This window comes from Vanellus vanellus, assembly GCF_965231255.1.
Source record: "Vanellus vanellus genome assembly, chromosome: Z".
Lineage (NCBI taxonomy): Eukaryota > Metazoa > Chordata > Aves > Charadriiformes > Charadriidae > Vanellus > Vanellus vanellus.
The window spans coordinates 611775-629707 of record NC_138908.1 but is presented as its reverse complement, the minus strand read 5'-3'; positions in this window follow the sequence as shown (position 1 = coordinate 629707).

The following is a 17933-nucleotide window of genomic DNA, read 5'->3' as shown; positions in this document are numbered from 1 at the left end:
GCGTTGTACAGAATAGGACTGCCTTCAATAAATGTGAAGTCAAGAGGGCTAGGATTTAAACTGTGATCCCATATAAAACAGTACTGTATCTTATCACTAAGCCTCAGTGATGCTTAACAAGTGTATGTACTTTCTGATGCTCTTGTGTTAAGTGATCATCTGAACGTTGTGTTAAGAACCAGAGCACCTTTGAACTGTTGTGAGCAGAGAAGCCGTTTGTAACCCCGGCTGTCTACAAGGAGTCCAGGGTGACACCTTTAACAGTACTGGGCGCAGAGCGGGAGGCAAAATTTGAAATATGCAGAACTAGGAAGTTCACATAAGAGTCGGCTGGGGTGTTTAGGGTATGTGTCTCCCAAGCGCTCGTGTTGTCTGTCATGTAAAGGCTAAAATATTTATGCCTCTAGCCTTGTTTCAGCAGCAACCATGCTGGGATAAATCCAGGCGGCAGCGGTGGGAAGACAGATCTGTTGAAGCCTGTCTCTGCACAAAGATGTCCAGTAATACTGAGACAAGTTGATAATGTGCTGCAGATTCTTCTTACGGTACCTGAGGGCAACTGTGACACATGCTGTATGTAAACCCCACGTTATTTAAGGGTCACCCATCAAAGGGCTGGGTGGGTGGTTAGCTGGGTGTTGTTGGAAACTTTTGGAGACAGACATGAATATGGCTGCTAATAAACTGCTTGCTGTCCACGACCCTTAATGCAGTAACTAGAGGCATTTCTTTGTAAAAGCAGCTACGTGCCAAGGCAGAAGCGTCCCTCGTTTTTTCCCAGTGCCAAGCTGTCCCTTTGCTGCTCTTTAGACAGGTAAAGGAACGGGGAATTTTTTAGTGAGTTTCAAGAAATGGTAGAAATGTCTGTCGGGTTATGTGGAAGGAGGGAGCTGTTGCTCCTGTAAGCATTTGTGGTCAAGAACCTTTTGGAGGCAGAACAGGGTAATAAGAAAAGAGGGATAACATGAAAAAGAACATACAGTGACACAGATCTGGCTGGCAGATGGTAGGAGAGGCAGTTAATGAGAGCCAGACCCGGCTGGTCACCTTAATTGGTAAGGGTATGTGGAATGCGGTAGTGTTTGTCTTGGAAAGGTTATCGTGGTCTGGGCGGAGGTGCTGCGGGGAGAGAGGGACTGCGCTGGTGCTCAGGGGATGCACAGGCGTGTGTGTGCTGGGGGAGGCAGCCCTGCTCCTGACATCCCTTCGCTGCTAATGTGGAAATGTAATTGGGGATGTGCACACAGTGCAGCAGATCTTAAAAACGTGTGTGACCGGCACATGAATTAAGGGTTTGTGTTGATAGAAGCATACCAAACCTATTGTTCTAACAAATTTGTGCTTAAAGCTTCACATCTGTACTTAAATACTTTCTGTACCTGACTCTTCCAGCTGCAATATTGGAGTGCTGTTTGCTTTTTGTGTGTTGAAATTTGAGTCTGCTAAATATCAGTTGGAAATCAGCTAAAACTGCCAGTAGCACAGCCGAGGGCTGTACCTGATGTCTATGCGGAGCACTGCAGGATTGTACGAGCTCTGGTTTTGTTTTTGTTTTTTTTTTTTTTTTCTTGCTTGTTGTTTGAATACAAACTTTTCCCCAAGAATTTGGCTTCTGCCTGGAACTTGATCTGAATTGAAATAAAGGTAGATGGAAGCGCTGATTGAACGAGGCGTATTGATAACAGTCTAGCTAATGAGTACCATGATGTGTGTTTTACATCACCAATCACAACTGCAAAGCCCAAGGGCTGAGGAATCGAAACGTTCGCTCGCTTTTGCATTCCTTGAGTTTTAATTTCAGGAATGACTACGGAAGTGTCCTGAAACACCTGAACTGCCACTGTTCAGAAGCACATTCCGTGTGAGTAACTGTCTCCTCGCGATGGTGACAAGACTGATGTTATGAAAGGACAAACAGTAATTAAGATGTCTTGTTCCTTTCTTCTTTTTAAGCTAAAAACAACTGGGAGATAATTGATTCAAGTTGTCTTACAAGCTCTGATGTGTGAAATAAGGTTCCTCTTCACAGGCTACAGTCCTGACTTTTTTTGCTAATGCTCCTTGCTGTGAATGAATGACATCTGGTGATAGGAATCAGAGAACGGGCAAGAAGGAAGATTCGTTTGTGCTTTTTTTTGAAACCAAGCTGTTGCTAGACTATCAGTAATTCTTTTTACTGAGATTGCTGGAAGTCTCTTTCAGCTGATCTCAGGTGGAACCCAGCGGGAGGCAGAACCACGGGTTAACAAGGAAAGGAGCTGTGTGGGTAACAAGGAGCACGGGTTGTGTGCCAAGCTTATGGAAGCCTCCGCACAGGGGAACGCAGGGCCAGAGGGTTTGTTTTGCTTCCCCGCATTCAGACTACTACTCCCCTCGCCAGCAGCCAGGTTGTATAAAGTCATGTGTGCCGGTCAGCCTTGAAATCAGCTGGTATGCTGCACCTAGGAGGCTGTGCGAACTTGATGCCCTTGGCTAGAACCTCTTTTAGAAGCTAAACCTGATTTATGTTCATTGTATATGAATGTGCTCTTGGTGTTACCACTAAGCTTGTCTTCTCTCTCCATGACACTACCGTGGGTCCAAGTACGTGAGTAACCATGACTAACCAATGTGTTTTCTGAGACTGCGTTAGCTGAGCTCTTGGCTCTCCATTTCATCATCCTGGTATCCCCTGGCTCATCTTGGTTCATCTTCCTTTGAAAGCAGCTGGTCAAAAGGTCCCTATTCTTGTAAGTCCCTGTATGGGCTTCATGCAATAGTGACACTCTTTGTCCTCTTTCTAGCAGAACTACAGCCCCTCCCACTTTGTGCTGTGGATATTCACGTTCTTTCTGTTGCACGTGTTCTCAGTTCCTCCCTCTTCATTCATCTCCAACTTAGTGCTATCAGCAAATTCCTGTAACACCTTCTACAACTTGTGTCCAGGCCACAAATAAAGGTATTTAAGAAGAGTAGTGCCAGACCAATGCTTGAAAAACCTACTAGAAGCTCTTCCCTCTTCAGCAGGTCACCTTTCATCTCTGACTCCCTTATCTCTGTAACTCATGGGGTAATCCCTACCCTTCCCTGTGTAATCGTATTTCCTACCTGTTGCAGTATGGAGTGCCCTTCGGAAGTGCAGATCAGTTCTGCTACCTATTGTTTAGAAAACCAGATCCCAAAGAAGGACTGGGCTAGTTGTGATATTTTTATCAACTGTGTTGCGTGTTGATTCTGTTTTGCAGAACAGACAGCAGTGAACCCTAACCCTAACCCTACAGCGCATCTGTTCACGTGTTTAAATTATTTTTCCATTCCACGCTTGATGTAAAGACCCCTTTTAAAGACCCTGCCTTAAAATTAAAACATGTAAAATATTTTTTGTAAAGACAATGAGAGCCCTCTCATTGCTCTTCTTCTCCCTTCCTCTTTTCTTTAGAATTTGTCTGCTGGATGACTTTGCGGAGGAGCAGGCAGCTGGTCAGTTTGGGTGCAAGGGTAATGAGAAACCAAAAGAGAAAATTAAGTGGCCTGTGTTAAGATTAAAACAGATCTATGTAATTGGAGCAAACAAAAATGGAATTAAATTTTGAGGAGAAGGGAATATCTAAATATGTTTACATATTGAAGTTAAGCTAGTTATTGAGTCTATAGAATGAGATTAGGTATAGACATAACACAAGCCTGTGAATTTTTTCCTTGTTTTCCAGACTTGGTCAGGGTTGAGGCTATTAGTCTAATTGCTTGCCCTTTGTTTTACTTAATTAAGTCAATATGTTAACTAAGGGAATTACTCTTCTGACATCTGCAATTTATGAAAATAGTTGAAGAGTTGAAAAAACGAGCAGGAATACTATATGGAAAGCTTCTCAAATGTCTAAATGCCACCAACCTTTTTTGGGAGAGACAGATAACATTTTATTTGTTTCATTATAATATGTTTGGCAGTAGCTGCTGGTCCCTAAAGCTTTAACTTCTGGGTGCTCGAGAGCTCTAACAGTAAACTGGCTTTGAAAGAGCTCTGCGTTATACTCTTCTGTCCCCAAAGCCTGCCTAACACCTGGGGGATGTCTTCCACAACCTCGAAATACCTCCAGACATCCACAGATGGGTGCAGGCGTCGCACGGGGCTGCATGGCGCTAGTTAGCGGTCCATGCTGATCTACTAACGATGGTACAAGAACTAACCAGTCTCGAGCTTGGTCTGACAGATATGGAGGCACTTACAGACCAGATAACTGGGTGGATTCCGCTACATTTTGAGCAGAGGAGTGGGAGGCAGATCCTTCTCTCTGGGAGCAAAGGAGTGCAGCACCTCCCTGGGCTCCGCTCCAGATTCCGTGTGTTTCACTGAAACCCGCGCACAGCGCTGCTGAGCGAAGCAGGCAAAACACATTGTCTTCTGCTTTATTAAACCTGGCTCACACTTCCAGCGTAGCAGCACACTTCTCCTGGATCTCGGGTACCTTCTGAATTGTGAAAGCCATCCAGGTCCACATGAAAGCTGCTTTTGACTTGGTGCAGGGGTGCATTTTGTTTGGTCAGATCTTCGTGTTTAAGCAGACTTGAATAAAGCAACTCACCAAAAAACTTTATTTCTAGGAACATGTTTTGCAGTGGTTAAAACTTTGACTAAGCCAATTTTCCCAGCGTCGGGGATAGCGGATAGACCATAGCAACTTATTCCGTATGTTCTAGGAGAAGAAGGAGGGAAGATCGTACTGTTAAATAACACTGTCACAGTTTGTGAACAACGTATGCAGCATAATTCGCACAGGGGTTCATCAAGTTAAATGTCTGCCTGACACTTCTTTTTTTTTATTATTTCTTTTTGTCTGTCAGCTCTGGCAAAGCCATGTAGACTCAGACACCCTCTGAACTGTTTTTTTGGTTTAATATGAGGGCTGTGCTTCGTTAGAGAAAATAGAATAATCCACTGTCATTTTTGTTTTTATCATATTAGGGCTTTGGCAGAGAATTTATTCAGTTTCCAATATATAGTTATTTATGTGCTACTAACTAGCTTTTCTGCATTCCCTAGAGAAAGCTCCATTAAAACTCTTAATGTGACACCACATATTTTTAGTAGACTAGAAAATAGTTACAATTTTAATTTAAATTGAAATGACTGTGTAATGGCTGGACAAATCATTCTCAGATCCCTAGAGCTCTTAATTGTAATTCTCCATTGTTTCTATGCATAAATTTTCTTTTCAAGTGCTCATTCTGAAATACTTACTAATTTTTTTAATGTTCTGTACTCATTTAATAGTTTTTTATGGTTAACAACTTCATGATTAAACTTTAATGTTAAATATAAACGGTGGAAACAATAAGCCTATTCAAGTGTTGGGAAAATAAAGTGTGTGTATAGTTTGAGATTACTTTAATTCGAGGAATTTCTTTTTGTGGAAGGAAAGGGAAGAAAAAAAAAAAAAGTCATGCTGGGAGTAATGGGCAGATTTCATTGTGTTTCCATAGCAGAGGAGCAAAAATCATGCTTTAACGAGCACCTCGTCTTTAGCTCTTCCTACTGCCTTGAGTCATCATGACAGAAAATAAAGCTTTCCCCAACGACCTCCCAAAAAGCAATCCAGCTGTTCTTCTCTTGTGCCACCCGCATCCTCATTTGCTTTGGGCTGCCCCAGGGCCTGGGGAGGAAGGACCGAGGGGCAGCTCCTGCCTCCTGGGAGACGGTGCCCGCCCCAGACCCCCAGGGAAGCTGTCTGCCCCTGCCTTTCTCCACTCTTAGCACCATTTTTTTCACCTGTAGAAAGTTTTCCTTCTAAACTCATCCTGCCCCGCAGCCTTGAGCCTCTTCTCACCTTTATGACCTTCCTCGTCCTCCTCCCTGCCTGCTCCACCAGTTCTCCCTTTCTTCCAGAAGTCTTTGACCCAAAGCCTCCCCCGGTTGGCGGATACTCTTGGCCTCCCGTCCCTGGATGCTCCTTGCATCCCACATCCTCTCCGTGTCCTCTGCTGCTTCACACAGATCTCAGTTTCCCAGGCTCTCCTTCCCCCTTGCCCATCCCCTGGCCCAGGTTTGGGTCTCCTGAAGTAATTGCCACCTTTTCTGAAGACAACACAAAGGAAGTGAGATAATGTGCATCCTTCCCAGGGCAAAAATCTCACTTTCGTCTGCAGATAGGAAGAGAATTTGCTGTATCAGGCAGACTGTCAGCTTCAGCAAGATGAGGTTGAAACTTCAGGTCATCAGAAGACATCACAATCTCAAGGAAAAACTATGAGTCATAAGAAGCTGCAAAAAGGAAACCAAATACCCTGTGATTCCCTATAGGAGACAATTCCCATGTCACACTGCTGATGTTGGGCAGTGTTACAGCTTTATTTTGTGGTGTGTGCCACCATGCTCATAAAACCACGTAAAGCCCTGTCCATCCCAGGGCAGGATGCAGCTTGCTCGTACCCATGGGACGTGAACGCCAGTGGAATTGGTGAGGCGAGGTACAGCAGCAGGTTTGGGACCTGCAGGACTGGGACCTCTCCTGACCGATATCAGTCCTTTCCCTGGAGTGGGGGAGCTGGGTTTCCCTGCAAAGGTCTGGCCAGAGGGAAGACTCCACATTCAGGCTCACAGAAGGTGCCTGTCAGCGCTGGCCAGGGAGCTCACGGGGCTTGGGAAACATCAGGAAAGTTCTGAGGAGTTTCACGAGTTTGAGGAGGAGTATAGGAGCAAGCACAGAAACTGGCATGCTTACGTAAAGATGCCCCTGCAGCGGATGGAAAAGCAATGTACCTTTTCTCAGGGTGAGAGGTGATCAAGGGTTGCCTTGCAAAATGCTGCTAGCAATTGCGAAAATTAAATTTTCATTTGCCATTTGAAATTCCTCATCAAAGCTGGTTTCCTGGAAAAAATTTAGCTGCCCGGGAAAGGAGGAAATAGTGGAAAACATTCAGCCTTGCTCCACTAGTCATTTTCAGGGTTTGGGCTTCACAGGCAAGCTGGGAAAATGTAACTTGAGTTGCTGGTTGTGTCGGCTTGAGTGCTAGCAAGGGGAAATTCAGCTAAGATAAAGCAAAGCTCCCAAATGGGGAACAGTAAAGTGGCTTCCTGCTGTTGGTAGTAGCATCTTCATTTTGAAACATGGAGATCTGCAGTAAAATCTCCCAAACTCTTCCAGTATCGCTGTGCAGTGATACTTTACAGCCTCCTGATGCAAATATTCAGGGTAATACAGGTTTTCTTTTAATTCAAAGCTCAGCAGTTAGAAACTCATCTATTTTTAATTAATTGTGTAGTAATAGGTTTTTCAGGTTTGTTTAACTTGTGGGATAAAAAGAAGTTTAATGTTAGGATCTGGACTGGTTAGGTAAAATCCTGTTCGGTACACACCTACTGCATAATAAAAGTGTAAAGCAAAAAACAGCAGAACGCTGTCACACAGCCGTACTCGACATCAGAGAAACAGCCCCATGAAAGGGGGTCACCGGGTGCGTGTGGGAGGGAAGAGGACGCTGCAGTAAGATGGGGTGTTGGGGGGTCCTGGCCCGTTGCGGTGCCTGGGACACGGCATCCCCAAAGGGCAGCAGCACGCGTGGCAGGACACGTGCTCTGGTGAGGGATGATGGACCCAGGGGCATCGGTGGGGATGCCCCCCACACATCCTCTTGTGGGAGCTTGTGCTAGAGAAGGGGTTTGGGGGCTTTCCCCCTCGCTTGGGGATGCCAGACATTTTAGGAAGGGTGGGAGGCGCACGGGGTGCCCTGCAGCTGGGGCAGACTCCTGCTTTTCTGCTCCCGGCGCCGTGCATGGTCCTCTGCTTTTGCCCACCACAGGCACTGAATTGGGAGGAAAAGGCTGGGGCCGGCCGGGCTGGTGAGGGTCCCTGGGGCGGGGGAGAAGGGGTGCTGCTGGCCGGCATGCTGACCCTGTGGTAGAGCACAGAATCACAGAGTCACAGACTGGTGAGGGCTGGAAGGGCCCTCTGGAGGTCCCCCAGTGCCACCCCCCGCCAGAGCAGGGGCACCTCCAGCAGTGGCACAGGACACGTCCAGGCGGGTTTGGAATGGCTCCAGAGGGGGAGACTGCCCCCCTCTCTGGGCAGCTGTGCCAGCGCTCTGCCGCCCACACAGGAGAGAAGTCCCTCCTCAGGTTGAGATGGAACGTTCTCTGGTCACGTTTGTGCCCGTTCCCTCTTGTCCTGTCACTGGGCACCACTGGAAAAAGACTGTTGCCATCCCCCCGGCACCCTCCCTTTAAGTACTTGTAAGTATTGATAAGATCCCCCCTCAATCCTCTTTTCTCTAGACTAAAAAGACCCAAGTCCCTCAGTCTTTCAGACTGAGCACCAGGAAGGGGACAGCGGCCCCTCCGGTCTCAACAGCGCTTTGGGCCAATGCCACGCGCCTGGTCCTGGGTGGGCTCAGCGCCTGCGTGTGATGGGGAGACCGGGGCCAGGAGGTGGTGATGCCCTCAAGGTGCAGAGCAGGTAGTTTGGGTATCCCTCACCCCCAAATCCTCGTCGCACAAAGCCATGCTGATGCGTGGGCCGCAGGCGGCAGAGCTGCCGGCAGCTCGCATGAGGACAAGGATCGCTAACGCTGAGCTCACGCCAGTCCCCACGGGGCCTGGGCATGGAGGCAGCCTGCACGCTGGTGGGTCCGGGCTGTGGTGGGACAGAGGGTGACCATGCCATGCGCTGAGCAGGTTTGCCGGTCACTGGGTTCCCCCGGTGTGGGCACTCATGTCCCCATGCCCTGGTGCTGATGAAGCCCCAGGGCAGGAGCAGCTCCATGCAGCTCCTCTGAGCGCATGGCCCCTGCTCTCCCTTCCCGCGCAAAAGGAGCCAGGAGCCACCGCAGATCATTCTGGGTGGAACATGATTCTTACTGACTTTGTTTTCAAGGTCCTGTTGTTCAGGAAAACGTGTATCTTGACTTCCAGACAGATCTCCTTCCACAAGGGGAGAGAAATCATTTCAATGTACCTACAGAGGATGATTTAAAAAAAACCCACAAGTCGAACCACCCTAACATTTAAAATAAACCCCCGTCTGCAAGAGAGCACCCTGCAGACCTGCGTTGGCTCCACAGACAGCTCCGCGGAGGGCCGGAGGGCGGCAGGTTTCCCTCTTGGAGGTGCTGCTGTGACACCCCAGGGCCAACGCGTCTCAGGCTGCCGGGGATGGTGCCTCGGTCACCTGGGTTGCTGTCAAGTCCTGCGCCCCTCTGTCTGTGGATTTTTCTAATGTGCGGTGACTTTGCAATTTTGACCAGATGTTAAGCTTGCTTTTTTCTTCCTTTTTTTTCCTATGATTTTTCTGCAACCTGTTTATAAACTCAAGGGTAGGTGGGGTGTCCACATCCTTGTCTCGTGTTCCTGAGTTGGAGATCTCATTAAAAATAAAGTGGCTGAAGCTCATGAGCTGTCAATCATTACTTAATGGGAATATTCAGATAAAATCTTAACAAAGTGATTGCCATCTTGGTATACTCTTCCTTGGACTTCCCACACTGGTCGTACCCAGATGGGCCAAACAGACCTGGATGGCTGCTCTTGTTTTCTTCCTTTGCTGGGAGAAGTTATTCTAACTACTTTTCATGAACATGGTTTCACTTAGCAGTGGTCTTAGAGAAAAAGCTAATTTCTTTTTAAAAAGACAAACTTAAGAGCTCTTACAGGACCCATACAAAGAGTACCAAGAGTGGCCAGTGAGTTTTTCGTGTATCAAATGGAATTGATTAAACTTGATATCAAGGATTGTGTAAGGTAAATTAATTAAATTGATTAAGTAGGGCTCAGGTGGTCATGGGCAGGTCACGATGATCTCTGGGTTGCTGCTGGCATGCCAAGGTTTATTAAAATGATAAAGTTACAAAAGGAGAAGATCTGCTTACTATGCACAGAACAGAAAGAAAGAAAAAAAGGTTAATCAACAAATCATAATCATATAAATGAGCACAAGCTCATCCTGAAAAGCAATTACTTTTCTGGGCAATTTCATTCAACAATGGTAGGCTGTGCTCTTGAATCATGTCTCTAGCAGAGACACAATTAGCACCAAGATGGCCTCATTATGTCCTATCAAATGTAAACAAAATAAAAAAAAAAAATCCCTTGCAAATACATCCTGTTTGGTGATTTTCATGTATTAATACATTTTATGTTAATTTAATCATAGAATGGATCTTTAAGGGTATGCCTTGTAAATAATTAGTAGAACTCCATTTAACAGCAGTGCGCCAAACCTTTCCCCCAAAGGATGCTGAGCGAGATGCTGTATTTGACGCAACCAGCTATCTGAATATTGCTTTGGACACGGCTTCTCTAATCCCAGCGTCGAGCTCGCTGCTGAAAGCAGCCAACCAAGGTCTTGTCATATTTGGAGTTATGATGGATTTACTTTTTTTGTGTCAGGTTTTGCATTTACAACAAGAGAAAATCAGCATCTCCGGGCGCTCTGTCCCTTCCTGGCCAGTCAGACCACCGAGGTGAGAGAGGTGCCTGTCCTCCTCCGTGGCTCATCCCGCCGAGCACATGCTGTGGATGTTCGAGGCTGGAGCTGCTGCTGGTCACCTGGGGACCACTGCGGTGGGCAGGAGGACAAGGGACAACCATGCGCACCTCCATCTTCTCTGAGAGGTGTCTACCACTGTGCTGGCTGTGGTTCTCCTGGAAGCACCTCCCTCCCCTCCTTTCTCCTTTCATCTCAGCATTCCCCCTGAGGCAGCTCTCTCTCCTGGTGCTGCGGCAAGCTATACGCAGGCAACGGCTGCTTGTGCAAACCTTTCCACTCTCGCCACCCATCTCGCCCTTTACACGGAGTTGGGAAGCTTCTCTGACTCCGTGTCCCTCCTGCGCGGCAGCTGGAGGTTGCTGGGACAGGATAAACAGGACTGCAAAAGCCCACAGGTACCAGAAGGGCAGAAGTTGCAGTTTTTCTCCATGCAAATGGTTTGCAATTGTCTTTTGCTTCTAGGAGCTGTATCTGTGCGGAATCCAAAAGGTAATGCAACTCCTATATCCTTTGCAAACTCTTCTCTTGGACAATAACTTTTATTTTATTTTTTGTATATTTCTCTGTTCCTTTGATGTTCACTAAGGGGCTGGCACCCCCTGAAAGACCAACCTTCTTAGAATCATAGAATCATTTGGGTTGGAAAAGACCTTTAAGGTCATGGAGTCCAACTGTAAACCTCACAGTGCCAAGTGTCAGGTTCTTAGCATCCCCTGGCACCAGGAACTGCTTCAGGTTTTAGCTCTGAACATGCAAAGCGGAGAGGATTTGAGCACAGGTCCGTGGATGGAGACTCCAGCCAAGGTCCATTTGGGAGAGGACACTTCTGCACACACGTCCATTGTTGGGAAACACAAACATCTGGGCCCCCTCTTGGTGTAAAGGGTAGAAAAATGCTGAAGCTGCCTGCTTCACACCCTGCTGGTAGTACACACATGCCAGAAGAGGAGGTCTGGTTTGTGCTCTACTTCCCAGGTGGTCAGAGGGACGCTTCTCAACCACCCCAGCCTTGACTTCCCACGCAGGCGAGGGCACCAGCGCTTCCCGTCCCTACTCGACTCCTTCCCATGGAGCTGGGCAGGTTCCTCTGCTGTTCAGCACTGGCAGAGAAGAGAGGACATACACATGGAGCATATATCACAATGGTCCCACAAGGGTCTGTGACAAGGCGCTGACTGTACGCTGTCCATGCAGGAGCTCATACAGGTACATGCTCAGAGCATGTTTTTCTGAGTGTGCAGACTGACACTTCTCATCCCATCCTTTGGGTGTTGCACCTCAGGTGAGACCATCTCTGTGTGGCTGGCTCCTGCAAACACAGGATCCAGTTCCTAAATCCTTCTGCACAGATTTTTCTTTTACTCTCTCTAGATGACAAGCCAAACAAATGGATGGAGAAAAACCTCATGAAGTTCAACAAAGGGAAATGCCAAGTGCTGCCCCTGGGGAGGAACAACCCCAGGCACCAGTATATGCTGGGGACCTCCCAGCTGGACAACAGATGGCAGAAATAGCCCTGGGGCTCCTGGTGGACACCAAGTTGACCATAAACCAGAAAAAGTGGCGAACATCATCCTGAGCTGAGTGTCTCCAGAAGGTCGAGGTAGGTGAGCCTTCATCACTCAGCGCTGGTGGGACACATCTGGAGTGTTGTGTCCAGTGCTGGGCCTCCCAGAACCACAGAAGTGATGAATGGACTGGAGCATCTCTCCTACAAGGATAGGCTGAGAGAGCTGGGGCTGCTCAACCTGGAGGAGAGAACGCTTGGGGGGAATCTTATCCATGGGTATGAATACCCCATGGGAGGAATGAAGATCAGGGAGCCAGGATCTCTTCAGTGGTGCCCAAGTGACAGGACTAGAGGCAATGGGCGCACATGGAAACACAGGAGGTTCCTCTTGAACACCAGCAAACACTTTTTCACTGTGAGGGTGACGGAGCAGCAGCCCAGGGAGGTTGTGGAATCTCCATCCTTGGAGATGTCCATAACCCAGCTGCTCACCACCTCTAGGTGACCCTGCTTGAGCTGGGAGGTTGGATTGGGTGGTCTCCAGGGATCCCCTCCAACCTCCAGCATTCGGAAGTCCTGCCCTGGATTTCCACAGAAAGAGCAATTTAGGGAGACTTTTACCTTTTTTCTACATGAGAGGCCATAACAGGGCCAGGGTTTCTGAGGCGATGGAGAAACCTTGATTCAGGCAGGAATGGGGCAGCTTGTGGGTAGCTGAGACTGCTGATAGACAGCATATGTGTACAATACTTGGTAGCTCTATGGGAACAGTGTTCTTTCCCCCAAAACAAAGTATGACCACGTACCATGAAAAACCTGAAAATGTGGGACAGAACCCAGGAGCTGCTCCATGTCTGGTGTTCCCATAAACGCACGCATTCCTTCTGGAAAAATGGGACTGCTGACACATGCTGTCTTTTATTATTATGGCCCTTGTTTGGAAGCAGTTCAAACATTTTCAGTGAGGCCTAGATGGGAATTTTTTTCTATCCCCTGGCTAAGCTCGTCAAATCCAGAGTGCCCATTTTGGTCACGATGCCGTGAGTGTGTTTGTTTTTCTGTCCTCATTCTGGTGCAGCAAAAAGACATGTTTGCTATTTGAGTAAGATGCAGTGGGGATCAAATAGTAGGTGTGTATTAAACAATGCTTTTTTTCCCTCAAAGTGTTTGGTATGTTCCCGGTGAGTAAATTATTAGTCTGCTCTGACATGGATAATGGTGTGTCAGGAGTGCTCTTCAGTCAGTATCATTACTACATACAGCTGCTAAAATATTTCAGGAAAAGACCAAAAATACCTCACAAAACAGACTTTTGTTCAGGATGGCACCCTGCAGCGGTAGAGGAGGTATAAAGTCTGCATTCATGTGTGGCTGTAGCCACATATAAAAAAGTCCGTACTTGTTACCCAGTCAGCAATTCCCGTGAAAATAAAACATAATAGATTTAAGATCAGTTAAGCTAGATTTGGAAGACTGCGCAGAGCTTGTAAGCTTGTGGTAAGTGTAGAAAGGACGGGCTGGTCAATCAGATCAAAGGGTTAAGCCTTGCGTCTGAATGTCTGCAACATCATCGGGAATTTTCTTACTCATAGCCAGAGATTAAACCAATTTGGTTCTAACGGAATTGAGAGAGCGAAAAAAAAAACCACACCAAACAAGCCTGAACTGCACAATGTTAGGGAGAGAGATGTCCTTGGCTTTTAAAACTGTTCTAGAAGAGGGATATAATTATCTGGTAAAAGCTATTGGTTATCATTTTCTATTAGTTCTATAGGACACTTCCATTATGGAAGGTCACTTTTCTCCAGCTTCTATATTGCATTTTGTACAACAAAGTACTCATAGGATGTGACATTTGGTGTTCTGCAAAATAAATTACGATTCTTGTCCTGTGAGAGCAGCTAAAAATAGGCTAGAGAGAGCAGGCAGTTACATTGCAGCATATGCCATCTCTAAATGCCGGCAAAGACCACGACTTTATGGGGGTGGGAGTCTCAACACTCATGTGTACAGCCGGCGCTCTTTGAGTTGCTGATGCATGGTTTTAGCTCGTGACAGTGCCATGGCTCTGGGGTTAATAAATACCCATTTCCGCACGTCGTGGCAGCTTTGTCTGACTGCCTCCTGCACATAAATGAGAGGTGGAGTGATCAGTCCTGTTTTAAAGCAGTGGTAACACAAGGCAAAATATTTTGGTTCTATTTTGATGAAATTTGGCATTTGGTTGGCTGGTTGTTTAAGAAGTAGCTTCCTAAAACTGCTGTGATTACAAAATAATGCCATGCCCATGCCCTGAATGTCTTGAAGGCAAATGCTGTGGCGTGACACCCCCTGGGTGTCCCCCAGGGGTCAATACTCAGTCCAAGTTTGTTCAATATATTCATTAATGACCTGGATGAGGGGACAGAGTGCATCCTTAGCAAGTTCACTGATGATACCAAACTGGGTGGGGTGGCTGACACCCCAGAGGGCCGTGCTGCCATCCAGCGTGACCTGGACAGGCTGGAGAGCTGGGCAGAGAAGAACCTAATGAGGTTCAACAAAAGCAAGTGCAAGGTCCTGCACCTGGGGAGGAAGAATGCTAGGCACCAGTACAGGTTAGGGGCTGACCTGTAGGGAAGTAGCTCTGAGGAGAAGGATCTGGGGGTCGTGGTAGACAGTAAATTATCCATGGCCCAGCAATGTGCCCTTGTTGCCAAAAAGGCCAATGGAATCCTGGGCTGCATAGGGAAGAGTGTGGCGAGTAGGTCCAAGGAGGTCATTCTCCCCCTCTACTCTGCACTGGTGAGGTCACAACAGGAATACTGTGTCCAGTTTTGGGCTCCCCAGTTCCAGAGGGACAGGGAACTGCTGGAGCGAGTCCAGCGAAGGGCAAGTAAGATGATTAAGGGATTGGAGCATCTCCCGTATGAGGAAAGGCTGAGGGAGCTGGGACTCTTTAGCCTGGAGAAGAGAAGGCTGAGGGGAGACCTTATTATGGCGTACAAGTATCTAAAGGGTGGGTTGAAAGAGGATGGAGCCAGGCTCTTTCCAATGGCTCCCAGTGACAGGACGAGGGGCAATGGGCACAAGTTTAAACACAGGAAGTTCCGTTCAAATACACGGAAAAACTTCTTTACGGTGAGGGTGACAGAGCACTGGCACAGGCTGCCCAGGGAGGTTGTGGAGTCCCCTTCTCTGGAGATTTTCAAGACCCGCCTGGATGCAGTCCTGAGTAATGTGCTCTGGGCAATCCTGCTTTGGCAGGGGAGTTGGGCTAGATGATCTCTAGAGGTCCCCTCCAACTCTGAACCTCCGTGATTCCGTGATTCCATGACCTGGCTCCATTTCATGCCCAGCATCCACCTGAGGTTCGACAGGTCTGGTGTGAAGCTCCACACTGAAATCCCTCTTTGCAGAACTGAGGACGTGACAGGAGCTTCCGACTTTCTGATTCTCACCTCCAGGAGAAGCACTTCAGTTATTTTTCCCTAATAAGCAGATAATTGAAGGACTTCCCCTGACACCTACTCCTATCTCATTGCCTAGAAAGAGCCTGATAAGTAAAAAGAAGAAACGGCAGCTTGCTCGCAAGCCTAAATGGAATATTTCCTAGGCAGGGCTCGCAGATCTCTCATTATCTTTGAAGAGGTGGTTGCTCTCGCCTTCAGTCCTCTTTGTTTGCATTCTCCCCCCCCAGTTTTCAAGTCTGGGTTTGTTTACCGGCAGTGGTGCTGGGCCCACCCCATTTGTTAGCCCGTGCACACCACCACTGTGCTGCACACAGGAGATACTCATTTCTGACTTATTACAGATGAATAAAAACTTGCATTAATAGTTAAAAGTAGAGTATTAAAGCTGTGCTTTACGCAGGGGTGATTGATGGCTTCCATTACACTCCATTAGATATTTTATTCTTGTTAAATGAAGAGCAGCCAACTTTGTCAAGTATTTTTAGTTCCCTCTGGTCTTATTGGCTCCATCTATTCTCAGGGATGTCCTGTAAATGGCCACATATGGCTTTGTGTCTGTAGGAGTGATGACCGTACAGCTGGCTTTCATTGCCCACCAATTTACCGGAGCCCCCTTTATTGTGAGCCTGACAGCACCAGGGAGCTTTGTAGAACTAACAAAATATATCTATTTTCTAATTGTCTATTTATCACCTTCCAGGGATTGGTGGGCCTCTCATCTGAAAGCAAAGGGGGAACGGCCTTGAACAATGGTCCTTGTCAGGGCAGTTGCTCACTTTAAATTAGGGTCTCATTGCTAAATAACTAATTTAGTCCTGCTATCAGACTGAAAAAGTGGGTATTCAGTGCAAAGTGCCAACTGGGGAATTGATTATGTCTCCTCTTAGTGTGCATGATAAAAGCGCCAGACCTGCAGGCGGTAGGTAGCTCCCCGGAGGCCGGCAGCTTCCCAGCACGGAGGGTCTGTGACGGACCACTGGGCACGGGCTCTGCGGTGCGGCCGGATCCTGGGAACCTCGGCATGTGCCTCGGGCGCTCGGGACCCCTGCGTGGCTCTGGAGCCATGTACTGCTCCTGGTGCAGGGGTGTTGGAAGGAGAGAGGATCACTGCCACCAGTCTGGAGACGGACCGGGAGGGAGGCAGGGAATGGAGGTGGCTTGGGAAAAGGGACAGAGAGAGGGTCCAGGGTGCTGGAGGCTGTTCGCGGTGACCCCAGGTTTCATCCTCCAGAAGGAATTTGCCCAGTGACGCTGTCTGCTGCGAGATCTCTTCTCCCATCAGCATCCCGCAGGAACAGCCTGGGCAACTGTCGTGTCTCCAGTGCACAACAGAGGATCCGACACATCTGACACTTCTGACAGAAGGACCCCCTTCCCCTCCCAGCCCTTCCCTCTCCTCTCCCCGGCTCCAGGCTGTCCAGGCTGCCCTTCCCCATCGGGTTTAGCCCCATGCCGGAGCTGTGGCTGGACCAGGATTTGTCACCGTGGATGAGCAGAGCACACAGTCAGGTCCGAGCACCAAGGAACCTTTTTCCCAGCTGTAGCACAGCTCTGGGCTCGCTCCGGAGCTGCCTGGAGGACGCGGGGGAGCCCCTCTGAGAGCTGCTCTGGGGGTGACTTCGCTGCCTGAGGCAGACCGAGGGACGGGAGGTGTGGGTGGGATGGACAGCATGCTCTGCCGGCTCCAGGGAGTCTTAGCCAGCAGGAAGAGCATTAGAAAATTTTGTTGTATGAAACAAGAACAGCATAGGCTATTGAGCATCAAAATAATATTAACAAAAGGAGAATGTGTTTTGTCTGTGTGTTGGAAAACACACACACAATCAAATATGAACACACAAATGTATTTATAAATAAATATCTACATATTTGCTATTATAATATCATATTTATATATTTATAAAACATGAATATTTATGTTAAATAACAAAAACCTGGTTAGGAGTCTTGTAACTTTCTCCCATGTGCCCATTTTCACAAGCAACCTGAGCTGCCACACACCCATCTCTGCAAGTTTTGGGGACAGTGTGTGAATTTCCCCGCTGCGGACGATGGTACAGGCACACAAATGCGTGAGCACCCTGTCAACGCACCTAGGGAACTTGGTTTTGAACACACACCACCATCACCACCACCCCCATCCCAGCTAAAATGTAAAGCTCAGCACCAACCTCATTGAAAAGAGGGTGGAAGTATGAAAGCACATGGGCAAATTGCCAGTGTCTGCCCGAGACTGAACTGGGTAATGCTGCAAGAAACCACTGGACCTTGCCGGCAATGGGAAGGGAAAGGCTGGCCTGCTCCAGCCAGGGGCTAAAGTAGCAAGGAAAAACCAGGAGAAACCAGCAGGCATGATGGAGGGTGCAAAGGCAGTGGGTTGATCTCCCCCCACCCCAGGCAAACAGACCAAAAGGGACTTGTGGCATGCCAGAGCCATTTGGGCCAGGATGAACAAATTAGGCTGTAAAATCAGCAAAACAGGGTCCAGTGTGGAAAGAGTAGATGGGGACAAGT